A 13,952-nucleotide genomic window follows, 5' to 3' on the forward strand; every position below is an offset into this window, starting at 1 on the left:
GTTACACCTGAAGTACAGGGGGACGAATATCCTTGCAGGGAGGTTTGTTAGTGCTATTGGGGAGGATTTAAACTGGAATTGCAGGGGGATGGGAACCAGAGTGCCAGACCAGATATTGAAGCGTGGTGAAAATAAATTATGTTAAAAGTTCATGCAAACTCACAAATAGAAGCGTTGTGTGTGGTGGTAATAATCTTCTGAGGTCTGTCTACTTCAATGCGAGTCGTATTGTGGGGAGCTGAGGGCATGGATTGACACATGAAATTACGACATTGTAGCTATTAGCGAAACTTGGCTACAGGAGGGACAGAAATGGCAGCTTAACGTTCCAGAGTTCCGAAGTTTCCGACGTGATAATTGGCAGAAGAATGAAGGGTGGACGTTGTGGCATTGCTTGTCAGGGAAAATGTTACAACAGTGCTCAGGCAAGACTGATTAGAGAGCTTTTCTACCGACGGCATATGGGTGGTGCTGAGAAGCAAGAAAGTTATGGCCTCATTAATGGAGTTGTATTATAGACCACACGATATTCAGCGAGAACTGGATGAGAAAATCTGCAGAGAGATAGCAGACAACTGCAGGAAACATAACATTATGATAGCAGGGGATTTTATTTTTCCACCTTTTGATTGGGACTCCCATAATGTTAAAGGGTTAGATGGGTTAGGGTTGGTAAAATGTGTTCAGGGAAGTTTTCTAAAATAATATATAGAGGTACGAACTAGAGTGGATAGAATATTAGATCTCCTATTGGGAAATGAGTTAGCGCTGGTGACGTAAGTGTGTATAGGGTTCCAGTGATCACAACAACATTAGTTTAACTTGATCATTGGTAAAGATAGATCTGGTCCTGGGGTTGATGTTCTAAACTGGAAAAAGGTCAAATTTGAAGAAATGAGAAAGGATCTAAAAAGCGTGGATTGTGACAGGTTCTTTTCTGGCAAAGATGCCGTTGGTAAAAAGTAGGCCTTCAAAGGAGAAATTTTGAGAATGCAGAGTTTGTGTGTTCCTGAGAGGTATAAAGACAAAATGAATAAGGATCTGGAACCTTTGTTCTCTAGGGATATTGAATCTCAGATAAGGAAGAAGAGAGATGTATGACATGTATGGGAAACAGGGAGCAAATCAGGCGCTTGAGGAATATAAACAGTGCAGTAAAAAGAACCCTAAGAAAGAAATCAGGAGAGTTAAAAGAAGACATGAGGTAGCTTTGGCTGCCAAAGTGAAAGATAATAACCATATAACCATATAACAATCACAGCACGGAAACAGGCCATCTCGGCCCTCCTAGTCCGTGCCGAACTCTTAATCTCACCTAGTCCCACCTATCCGCACTCAGCCCATAACCCTCCACTCCTTTCCTGTCCATATACCTATCCAATTGACACAACTGAACTGGCCTCTACTACTTCTACAGGAAGCTCATTCCACACAGCTATCACTCTCTGAGTAAAGAAATACCCCCTCGTGTTTCCCTTAAACTTTTGCCCCCTAACTCTCAAAACATGTCCTCTCGTTTGATTCTCCCCTACTCTCAATGGAAACAGTCTATTCACGTCAAATCTATCTATCCCTCTCAAAATCTTAAATACCTCGATCAAACCCCCCCTCAACCTTCTACGCTCCAATGAAAATAGACCTAACTTGTTCAACCTTTCTCTGTAAATTAAGTGCTGAAACCCAGGTAACATCCTAGTAAATCGTCTCTGCACTCTCTCTAATTTATTGATATCTTTCCTATAATTCGGTGACCAGAACTGTACACAATATTCTAAATTTGGCCTTACCAATTCCTTGTACAATTTCAACGTGACATTCCAACTTCTGTACACAATGCTCTGACTTATATAGGCCAGCGTTCCAAAAGCCTTCTTCACCACCCAATCTACATGAGACTCCACCTTCAGGGAACTATGCATTGTTATTCCTAGATCTCTCTGTTCCACTGCATTCCTCAATGCCCTACCATTTACCTTGTATGTTCTATTTGGAATATTCCTGCCAAAATATAGAATCTCATACTTCTCAGCATTAAACTCCATCTGCCAACGTTCTGCCCATTCTTCCAACGGGCATAAACCTCCAAGTAAGCTTTGAAAACACATCTCATTATCCACAGCACCTCCTACGTTAGTATCATCGGCATACTTACTAATCAAATTCACCACCTCATCTTCCAGATCATTTATGTATATTACAAACAACATTGGGCCCAAAACAGATCCCTGAGGCACCCCGCTAGTCACCGGCCTCCATCCCGATAAACAATTATCCACCACTACTCTCTGACATCTCCCATCTAGCTACAGTTTATTACTCCAGCATTAATACCTAACGCATGAACCTTCTTAACTAATCTTCCATGTGGAACTTTGTCAAAGGCCTTGCTGAAGTCCATATAGACTACATCCACTGCCTTACCCTCGTCAACATTCCTCGTAACTTCTTAAAAAATTCATTAAGGTTTGTCAAACATGACCTTCCACGCACAAATCCATGCTGGCTACTCCTAATCAGATCCTGTCTATCCAGATAATAATTAATACTATCTCTAAGAATACTTTACATTTATTTAATTTTGTCAAACTGACATGTCTATAATTGCTAGGCTTACTTCTAGAACCCTTTCTAAACAATGAAACCACATGAGCAATACGCCAATCCTCCGGCACAATCCCCGTTTCTAATGACATCTTAAAGATCTCCGTCAGAGCTCCTGCTATCTCTACACAAACTTCCCTCAAGTTCCTGGGGAATATCCTGTCATGATCCGGAGATTTATCTACTTTTAAATTTCTTAAAAGCGCCAGTAATTCCACCTCTTTAATTGTCATAGATTCCATAACCTCCTTACTTATTTCCCACACCTTACACAATTCAATATCCTTCTCCTTAGTGAATACCGAAGAGAAGAAATCGTTCAGAATCTCTCCCATCTCCCTCGGCTCCACACATAGGTGACCACTCTGATTCTCTAAGGGGCCAATTTTATCTCTCACTATCCTCTTGCTTTTAGTATAACTGTAGAAACCTTTGGGATTCACCTTCACCCTATTTACTAAACCAAACTCTTATCTTCTTTTAGCCTTTCGAATCTCTTTCTTAAATGTCCTTTTACATTCTTTATATTCCTCCGGCAACTCCTTTACTCTATGCTGCCTATATCTATTATAGATATCCCTCTTTTTCCGAACCAAGTTTCTAATATCTCTTGAAAACCATGGCGCTTTCAAACCTTTAACCTTTCCTTTCAACCTAACAGGAACATATAGATTCTGTACCCTCATAATTGCACCCTTAAATGACCTCCATTTCTCTATTACATCCTTCCCAAAAAACAACTTAACCCGATCCACTCTCTCTAAGTCCCTTCGCATCTCCACAATGTTAGACTTTCTCCAAACTGACAGGCCCATAATTGCTATGTTTACTCTTAGAACCTTCTTTAAACAATGGAACCACATGAACCATACGCCAATCCTCGGGCACCTTACCGGTTTCTAATGACATTTTTATATTTCTGTCAGAGCCCCCGCGATTCTACAGTAACTTCCCTCAAGGTCCGAGGGATCCGTAGATTTATCAACTTTAGTATTCCATAAAAGCGCAAGTACTTCCTTCTCTTTAATCGTCATACTTTCCACAACTTCCCTACTTGTTTCTCTTACCTTACAGAATTCAATATCCTTCTGCTTAGTGAATACTGAAGAAAATAAGTTGTTCAAAATCTCACTCATCTCTTTTGCCTGCACACATAGCTGTCCACTCTGATTCTCTGAAGCACCCTATCCTTCCCTATCCCTTTGCTATTAATATAACTGTAGAAACCCTTCGGATTTATTTTCACCTTACTTGCAAAAGCAATTTCTAATTTCTTTCTTAAGCTTCTTCTTAAATTCTTTATATTCCCCAAGCTCCTCATTTACTCCATATATATATTGTATTTATCTCTCTTTTCCCTAACCAAGTTTCCAATATCCCTTGAAAAGCATGGCTTTCTCAAACATTTAACCTTTCCTTTCAACCTAACAAGAACATAAACCTTCTGTACCCTCAAAACATCACCTTTAAATGACCTCTATTTCTCTATTACATCCTTCCCATAAAACAAATTGTCCCAATCCATTCCTTCTAAATCCTTTTGCATCTACTCAAAGTTAGCCTTTTTGCAATCAAAGATCTCTGTCCTGGGTCCAGTCCTATCCTTCCGATAACTATATTGAAACTAAATGGCATTGAGTTCACTAGACCCGAAGTGATCCTCAATACATACTTCCATCACCTGTCCTATTTTGTTCCCTAAGGGAAGATCCAACACTGCCCTTTCTCTATTCGGTACCTCTGCGTACTGCTGCAAAAAACTATCCTGCACACATTTTACAAACTCCAAACCATCCAGCCCTTTTACAGTATGGCCTTTGCAGTCTATGTGTGGAAAATTAAAATCTCCTACAATCACAGACCTGTGCTTATTACAAATATCTGCTATCTCCTTGCAAATTTGATCCAATTCTCGCTTCCCATTAGGTGGTCTATAATACACCTCTATAAGTGTTACTACACCTTTCCCATTCCTCAATTCCAACCAAATAACCTCCCTAGTCGAGCCCTCTAATCTATCCTGCCAAAGCAACCTTGTAATATTTTCTCTGTCAAGCAACACAACACCGCCCCCTCTTGTCCCACCGATTCTATCACGCCCGAAGCAGCAAAATCCAGGAATATTTAGTTACCAATCACACCTCGCCTGCAACGATGTTTCACTAATAGCTACAACATCAAATTTCCGGGCATTAATCCATGCTCTAAGATCATAAACCTTCCTTACAATACTTCTGGCATTAAAATAAATATATTTGACAAATTCCCCGCCTCCTCCTCTTTGTTTATCTCTAACAGTGGAAAGAAATTTACCGTCTTCTATTTCTTCCTTATCCCATACATCTGTTCCTAATCTTTCGTTCCCCTCACCCCCCCCCCCCCCCCACACCACCGGGATCTAGTTTAAATCCACTGGAGCATCTCTAGCAAACCTGCCTGAACGAATATTTGTCCCCCTCCAGTTCAGATATAAAACGGGTCCCACCTTCACTGGAAAACTGCCCAATTATCTACAACTCTAAAGCCCCGCCTCCTGCACCATGTCTTCCGCCACGTGTTGATCTGCAGTATCTTACTATCACTAAACCCACCTGCACGTGGCACTGGTAGCAATTCTGCGATTGCTATCCTGGAGGTCCTGTCCCTTAACTTGGCACCTAGCTTTTTAAACTCACCTTTCAGGAACTCCTCACTCTTCCAACATAACGGCATTGGTCCCTACATGGACCACAACATCCGGCTACTCACCATCCCTCTTGAGAATACTGAGAACTCGATCCGAGACATCGCGGACCCTGGCTCCAGAGATGTAACAGACCATCCGGGATTCTCGATCTCTTCCACAGAACTTCCTATCTGTCGCCCTAACTATCTAATCTCCTATCAGTCCTGCTGTCCTCTTCACCCCATCCCTTCCCTTCTGAGCTGAGGGTCCAGTCTCGGTACCAGAGACGCAACCACTGCAACTAGTCCCTGATAGGTCGTCCCCACCAACAGTATCCAAAGCGGTATACTTATGATTGACGGTAACGGCCACAGGTGTGCTATTTTCATTCTGCCCATTCCCATTCCCTCTCCTGATAGTCACCCAACTACCTGCTTCCTGACGCCTAGGGTTGACTATCTCCCTGAACCACCTGTCTGTTTCTGCCTGTAGCTCTCGAATGATCCGAAGTTCATTCAGCTCCAGCTGCAGATCCCTAACACGGTTTGCCAGGAGCTGCAGCTGGATGCACCTTTTGCAGGTGTAGTCATCGGGGACAGCTGTGCTCGCCCTGACTTCCCACATACTACAATGATAAAGTTGACAAATATTTTTAGCTCGCCCAAGCTTCAAGATCTTAGACAGGCGCACTCCAAAGGGATTTCCGCGAAAACGGAACGGAAATTTTCCGCTATTTCGGTTGAGTCGCTCTCTGATGATTGGTCGCCGCATAGCCCATTAGTTTCAGATGCTGGTCAAGTTACTGGTGTCTTCCACAGTGAAGACAGATGCAAAATACCTATTGCGCTCATCCATCCATTATTTTCCTGATTCGCATTCAAACGTCTCCAGCACAATGTATAGTTGTGCCGTCTCACATGCCGTTTGTTGTTTCCATATCTTTAAAGCTGTTGTTTCTGTGTCCTTTTGCTGTTCGACTTAATCGCACAAAGCTCTCCACTGAGATTTCACGTGATCTCGACAGCTATGAACTTAGCCTTCTGGCCTGTTTAATTACTCACCCGAGATCGGACAGAGCTTTGACATCGTCTCTTTGCACCGGGCCCACCGCAGTTCTGCGTCTCTGTGACACGCGCTTTGCTGGCAGGTCCACTGTTTCCTTGTTTTCTTCACATTCTGCAAACTCACTCGGTTTCGCACTAACCTGCTCAAGGGTTCTGGATAACGAAGATATAATCATTTCTACTTTGCCTACAGGTCCGGCGGACGCGTGACAACTGCATCTCCAAGAGCTTCTCGCCGTGGCAGGTGAGTGGAAATGGAAGGCTGTGACTGTGCCCGAGGTGAGAGATGAAACAAAAGTGTTGGAGTATCGCGTGGGTGCTCAATCTGACGGTATGGTCGAGATCACTCTGGTAATGACATGCTAATTAGCTCCTTAAATTGCTTCAACCGTGGCACCTTGTTAAAGCGTTTCTGACAGTCTAAGAAAACAACATTTGGCTTTTCTTTGCGTTCGGATTTCCTAGAGCTGTTGGGTGCGTTTAAAATATTATGGCAGAGATAAGGGATCGAGTATGGTACAATTGATGATGAGTCAGCAAATTTAGAAGTAGAGGATGCGTGTCACATGCTGTACGTGAGGGCGAATCAAGATTAGTCACAAATGCAGACAAAGCAAAGAATTAAATTCTACCATCGAGACAAAATTCAATGGGCGAAGAATGTAGGACTGAAGCTTTCGCATTTAGATCCGCGCAGCATTCAGTATTAAGTGGACGAATTTATCGTGCAATCAGAGATTTTTCGCGATGACGTCGTGGGCATCACCGAGTCGTGCCTGAAAGAAAGTCATAGTTGAGAGCTTAGCATCTTCGAATGTATTTTGTATCATAAGGACAGATACGAAGGCATATGCAGTGGGGTGACTGCCGCTAACAGAAAGCATTAAACATTTAAAAATGAACCACATGTGCAGTACCTTGATAACGTCTTTCTGAAAATCTAAGGAATGAATATCAATTGACTTTCTCAGATTTACGAGGGTTGTTGGCAGTGGCTTAAGGATTGTCCATGTCGCATGCTATTTTGGGCAATGTCTCCCATCCACTCCATAATGTACTGGTTAGGCGCAGGGATACATTCAGCTAGAGACTTATTCAACTGAGATATAACACTGAGCGTCATAGGAAGTCATTCCTTCCTGTGGCCACTGAACTTAACAACTCCTCCCTCGGAGTATCTTACTAAGTTACTATTATTTAATTATTTATGGTTTTATATTACACTATTGTTGGTTGGTGCGGCTGTAATAAAACCCAGTTCCCCTCGGGATCAATAAAGTATGTCTGTCCGTCTATCTCTCTGTCTGTCTGTAATATGGCTGAGGAATGTGAGCAAGTATGATACAGCTGACTACGAGTCAGCTGGTTTACAATTAGATGCTATGTGTAACATGTACATGTCTTTTATAATGGAAAAATAAAATCAGCATGGTTTCTGTGAAAGGAGCACTTGCAGAAAAATCTGTAGATTTTTTCAAGGAAGCAACCAGCAGCGTGATAATAGGAGAGGTGATGGATTTCATTTACTTAGATTTTCAGAAGACGCTGGAGAACGTGCCACAAACGAGGCTGCTTAACAAGATAAAATCCTACAGCGTTACAGGAAATATACAATCACTGACAGGCTGAAGGCAGAGAATAGGATTAAAATAGGCCTTTTCTGATTGCCTTCCCGTAACTAGTGGTGTTACTCAATGTTCAGTACTGGGTCATCTGCTTTTCACGTTGTCTGTCCATCACATAGATAAAGGAACTGTTGGCTTTGTGGTAATGTTTGCGGATAATACGAAGATGGCTAAAGGGATGGATAGTTCTGAGGAAGTTTAGAGATTGCAGCATGACATATACAAAGTGAACGACTTTGAAAAAATGTGACAGATGTTAAACAGTGTTGGGTAATGAACGATAACGCATTCTGGTTAAAGGATCAATAATGTGGACCCTTATCTAAATGGGGAACGTAAACATTCATGCAGAGAGACTCAAGATACCTCGTACAAATTTCCCAAATGGTTAACTTACAGTGTAATACTGGGGTATTGAAAGGAAATGAAGTGGTGCCATTTATTTTAATAGGAATAGAATACAAAAGCAAAGACAAAGGGCCGACCCTGTTTAAAGCACTGGTCAGCCGCACTTGCAGTTTTTCAACAGTTTTGGGCCCCTTTCTTCAGAAAGGACGTGTTGTCATTGGAGAAAGTTAATGGGAATGAGAAAGTACATGCTAGTAATTCCGGGACTGATGGAGTTAACATATCAGGAGCGTTTGACTGTTTTAGAGCTCCAGACCAGCAATTGCGATCGATCTTGTCCTCATTCCCCGAAGGTCGTCGATCTGCAGCTCTTGTTCCTTTGTGTTCAGTTGCAATGCTGGACGTTTGGCCGACTTCCCACTTCACACCCGTGTACAGAACACTGTTTCTGTTGCGATTCTCACCTAAACAATATGCCCTAGTGAATGAAGAATGGACAAATAAGTACAGAGAGTTCAACTTATAAGACTATATGCCTCACCAAAGCCTGACCTCGCGTAAGCCTGATGAGCCGAACCCTCTCCCAAAACAGGTCTCGTACATCCCTTTCTAATGAATTCAACTTTCAGAATGGTCGCTCCTCAATTCAGAAGCAAAAAAAAACAGACAAAAGAAATTAGAAACTTTCCATCAAAATCTGGATCGCCGCCTAATGAAAAAACAACTCTTTTACTGCACCCCGATGTTGAATGGCCAACTCAGAGATAAATCGCTGGAAACTCTGTTCACTTTTTTTAAAAATCTTCTGCGCGTTCCTGACTGAAAAATATCTCTGTTCACGCATAGTCGCTTGCTGATTGGTTACTCCATGAACTCAGAAGATCTGCAGCCAAACCATACTCTCGATCGTCCTGCTTATGGACTGGCTCTTTCCACGCACCTCTGGTGTGGATTGCCCACGTGGTACAGCAATCCGGCGATTACTCAATGATAAAATAGCCAGACACTTTTCTGTCGCCTAAACCGGACGATCTTAGACTGGCGCACTTTCAAGCCTGACATACTCAAAGTCATGGCCTATAGACATGCAATTGAATTTTCCGCCTTATCTGACGAATCCCTCTCTGTAGATTGGTTGCCGCACACCTCATCGCCCTTGAATGTTGGCCAAATTACTGGTGTCTTCCGCAGCAATGGTCAATGTAAATATTAATTGTGCTCATCCACCATGTCCCTGAATCCTATTCAAACCCCTCCAGCATAATGTTCAAATTCTAATTGTTCCTTCTAGACTATTGCATATGGTTGTTCAATTTACAGTTGTTCCTTCTAGACTCTTGCTTATTGTTTCCTTATCTAAAAATCTGTTCTTCTATGATCCCTGTGTTGTCCGTCTTAATTGTACAACGTGCGCTCATGAGGTTTCACGTCGTTATCCACGGCCATATCTTCAACTCATTTCACGTGCTCGGCCTTTTGCCCTGTTTAATAACTCACCCGAGCTTTGGCCCAGCTCTCAGCTGCCCTCGCCGCTCACTGACCGTCACAGTTCTGCATCGCTGGGCATTCCGTTTTGCTGGCAGGTCCTCTAAACTTTTGTTTATTTCATATTCTTCAAAATAACTCACTTTTCAAATTAACTTGCTCGAATGACTGGACAGCGAATGAGAAATGTGGTACGCTCTGACAGGACGGGGAAATGGACTAAAGAGTGGTTTAAGAAGCCGGGAGGTGTTTACGCGTTACTGAGAAAGATTTTTCTATTTTTCCCCACAGGAAACGCAAATGCAACACATCTCCACCTGCGCGACGTTGTAAAGGGCCGTTGTAAGTAGAATCGAAAACTAGGTCTGTGTACGGGGCGATTAAAGTGTTGCCGTATCGGGTGGCTTCTCCATCCGACGGACGGGTCGGGAAAGCTTCAGTAACACTATGCGAAACTAGCTCGTTAACCAGCTTCGTGCGGCACGTTGTCATCCTTAATAAGTCCCCTCATAAGCTGCAGCTCGGTGCACCTGGAGCAGATTTGTTTATCCGAGAGGGTGGACGACGTCTAGACCTCCCACATTGCAAAAACACTGCCGCTGTACCAATTCTCGCTAACCGACGAGGAATGGAGAAATAAGATCGGGTGATAATGTTGCCGATAGTTTTCCACCGCACTCTAAAGCCTAACACACACAAGTGCATTGCCGCGACGCAGGTGCTTGAAATTTCCGCTTTCCCATTGAATCCCTCTCTGCCGGTGGGTGTCCGCACAACAGATTTCCCTTGAGATGTTCACCAGATCACTGGTGTCTTCCACAGTGAAGATAGATTCAAATAACCTGTTGCGCTTATCCATCATTTCCCTGAGTCTCATTGAAACCTCTCCACCGTCACGTTCTATTTGTAACTGTGCCTTATAACATCGCTTATTCTTTCCATATCATCAAATGTGTTTTTCCAGGGTCCCTTTGTTGTCCACCTTAATTGTATAAAGTGCGCTGTTGAGATCTCACGTGATCATATATTGCCAGCTCTTCAGCCCACTTCATGTGCTCAGCTATAACCCTGTTTAGTAACTCAGCCGAGATGTGGTCCAGCCTTGAGCTCCCTCTCTGCATCGGGGCGGTCGCGGCTCTGCGTCCCTATGCATCCAACTTTGCTGACAGGCCCGGTCATTCGTTGTTCTCATCACATTCTTCAGACTCAGCCCTTTTCGAAATGACCTGTAGGAACGTTCTGGTTAAAATTTAAAAAAGTGCACAGTGACAGGACCGGGAACAAGTTCAAAGGTTGGGTTAATGAGCCGCGAAGCAGATAGGTTCCAGATTACAGAGATATAATTGTTTCTATTTTGTTCACAGGCTTGGCCAACACAGTCCACTTGCAGGGTGGGCTGTTTTTCAACTTGAGGGGTGAGTGGAAATTGAAGACTAATTGTTTTGCTGTGTCGAGAGGGGGTTCAAACTAATGGTAGGGTCGGGTGTGTTCCGATAACACTATGTCATCCTATCTCGTTAAGCCGCCTCATCTGTGGAACTTTGTGAAAACACTTCAGAAAATCTAATAAATCAATAATTAATTTTCCTTTACGTCCGATTTACTAAAGCAGTTGGGCGTGGTTAAGATAAAATGGCAGAGATAAGAGATCCAGTATGATACATTTGATGAAGGGCCAGCAAGTTTATAAGTAGATGATGTGAGTAAGATGCCTGTAGAGAAGGACCAGGGCAGACAGAGCAAAGAGATTAGTTCTACGGCAGAGGTGAATTTCAAATGGCGAGGAATGCTGGACTGACCCTGCCGCATTTAGATGCGTGCAGCATTCAGAATGGAATGGACCAACAATTAGACACTGACGCCATGGGCGTCACTGAGTACCGGCTGAAAGACGGTCGAATGTGGGAGCTTAACATCTAAGGATATCCTTTTTTTTAACGGCACATGCAGGAAGGCATATGCGTTGGGATGGCTCTGTTGGTAGCAGGTGATATAACATCTGTAGAAAGATGTTAGGGTCAGAGCATTTGGAATCTTTGTAGGTGGATTTAGGAAATTCTGCGAATAAATACACATGTGAATAATATATAGAAGTCAGGATAATAGAGAACATGTGTGTATTACTTTGTAAAGGGAGCCCGGAAAGCGCATGTAGGAAGGAAATCGTGAGCTAAATAGGAGGACAGATTCAGGCAGAAAAGGGAGGCTGCCAAGCGGAGCAGTCATCAAAGGAGCGTTCATCGACCGAAGTGATCTTAGACAGAACGGTAGGGCATTGGTTCATTCGGGATTCGTGGATAACGGGTCGAAGTGAGGTATGCAAACTCTGAGGAATAGAAACAGGATATATGTCTGTGAGGCCGGTGTTCTGTACTGGGTGTGAGATGTGGGAAATCCGGGAGACACCCAGCCTGCCGGACGACTACGTGCACATCAGGTGCGTCGAGCTGCTTCTCCTTAGGGACCGAATTAGGGTACTAGACAGGTAGTTCGATGACCTTCGTCCTGTCAAGAAAGGTGAGGAGGAGCAGACAGGAGTTATAGGCAACCAGGATATGACCAGCTTCCTGCAGCTCTTATCTATTACCTCTTTATTCTCTCTTATGAGTTGAAGATAATCAGCTGCTTCTCCAGATCGTTGAAACGTTCTCACAAAAGCGGCAGCACGGTGCAGCAGGTGCAGATTTGATTATCCATAAAGGTGGACGCTATGTAGACCTCCCACATCGCAAACTCAGTAGAAAACACTGCCTCCGGAGCAATTGGCACTGCCAGATGTGAAATCGAGAAGTTCGAGCAGAATGATGAAGTTGTTACCTCCCTTAAGTCTGAGGATCTGAAACAGGCGCAAGCTAAAACTTAGCACACTAAATGGCACTGCCGCTAAGCTGCACTTGAATTTTCCGCTGTTTCTGTTGAATCCCTCTCCGTTGACTGGACCCGTCACGACAGTAATTGGTCAAATCACTGGTATCTTCCACAGTGAAGACAGATGCAAAATACCTATTCCGCTCATCCATCCATCCATCATTTCCCTGAACTCCATTCAAAGCTCTCCAGCACAATTTGCAATAGCCCATGGTTTTTGTAAGCGTCCTTTCAATTTTGTTCTTTTGATGTCCGCCTGAATCGCACAAAGTGCGCTGCTGAGATCTGACGTGACCTCCACATCCAGCACGTCAACCCAGTTCATGTGCTCAGCCTCTCGCCCCGTTTCATAACTCACCCGAGATCGGCCCCCGCTCTGATCCCGCCTCCCTGCCCCGTGCCGTCCCAGTTCTGCGTCGCTCAGCGCCCCGCTGTGCTGGCACTTCCGCTGATTCTTTGCCTTTTTTTTTTCTCATGGGTCAAAATCATTCACTTTGGCACTAACGTTCTGACGTCAGAACAATCTGACGCTCTCTTTGGATCGGGAAATGGTTCAAGTTGTGGTTTAACGAGACGGGAAGCAGATGAGTTCCGGATTACGGAGATATAAGTATTTCTATTTTGTCCACAGGGCCGACGAAGATACCACAACTGCACCTCCGGTGCCTATTCGCCTTGACAGGTAAATGGATATCGAAGACAGTGACTATGCGCGGGACGAAAAATGAACCAATAGTGCTGCTGTATCGCGCGGGTGCTCAAAATGACGGTAATGTCAGGAGCGCTGTCGTAATACCATGTAATTTAGCTCTTTAAGCCATCTCATATGCGTCACCTTGTTATAGGGTTTCCGAAAGCCGCAGAAAACAACAATTGACTTTTATTTTTGGTCAGGTTTACTTGGGCTGTTGGGCGTGGTAAAATGAATATGGCAGTTCTCAGGGATTGAGTATGATACGATTGATGTAGAGCCCGCATAGTTACAAGTACAGGATGTGTGCAATATGTTTGTAAGGGAGGACAATTCAATGATTGATTAAAAATGCCGACAGAGCTCAGAGTTAAATTCTACCACTGAGACGAAGTGCAATGGCAAAGAATTCAGGATTGAAGTTTCCCCATGTTGATCCCGGCAGCCTTCAGATTCGAGTTGAAAAATTAATGCAGAATTTAAGTTCTTTTCTTGGACAGAAGAAGGGGAACTCGTGGTGCAACCAGAATTTGGTCGCTATGACGTCGTCTGCGTCATTAAGTAGCGGCTGAAAGAAGGCCACGGTAGAAAGCTTAGCATCTATG

The 13,952-nt window shown here is 43.6% G+C and overlaps 1 long non-coding RNA gene across 1 annotated transcript; it reads left to right on the forward strand.

Annotated features, from left to right (window-relative positions):
* The first annotated feature begins 6,523 nt into the window (after positions 1-6,523).
* Positions 6,524-13,339, forward strand: LOC132386669 (uncharacterized). The gene is made up of 4 exons (XR_009509633.1): positions 6,524-6,574; positions 10,080-10,130; positions 11,153-11,203; positions 13,288-13,339. It is a non-coding gene; the product is annotated as an uncharacterized LOC132386669 (long non-coding RNA).
* The last annotated feature ends 613 nt before the right edge of the window (positions 13,340-13,952 follow it).

Source organism: Hypanus sabinus, unplaced genomic scaffold (assembly GCF_030144855.1).
Source record: "Hypanus sabinus isolate sHypSab1 unplaced genomic scaffold, sHypSab1.hap1 scaffold_125, whole genome shotgun sequence".
In the NCBI taxonomy this organism is placed as follows: domain Eukaryota; kingdom Metazoa; phylum Chordata; class Chondrichthyes; order Myliobatiformes; family Dasyatidae; genus Hypanus; species Hypanus sabinus.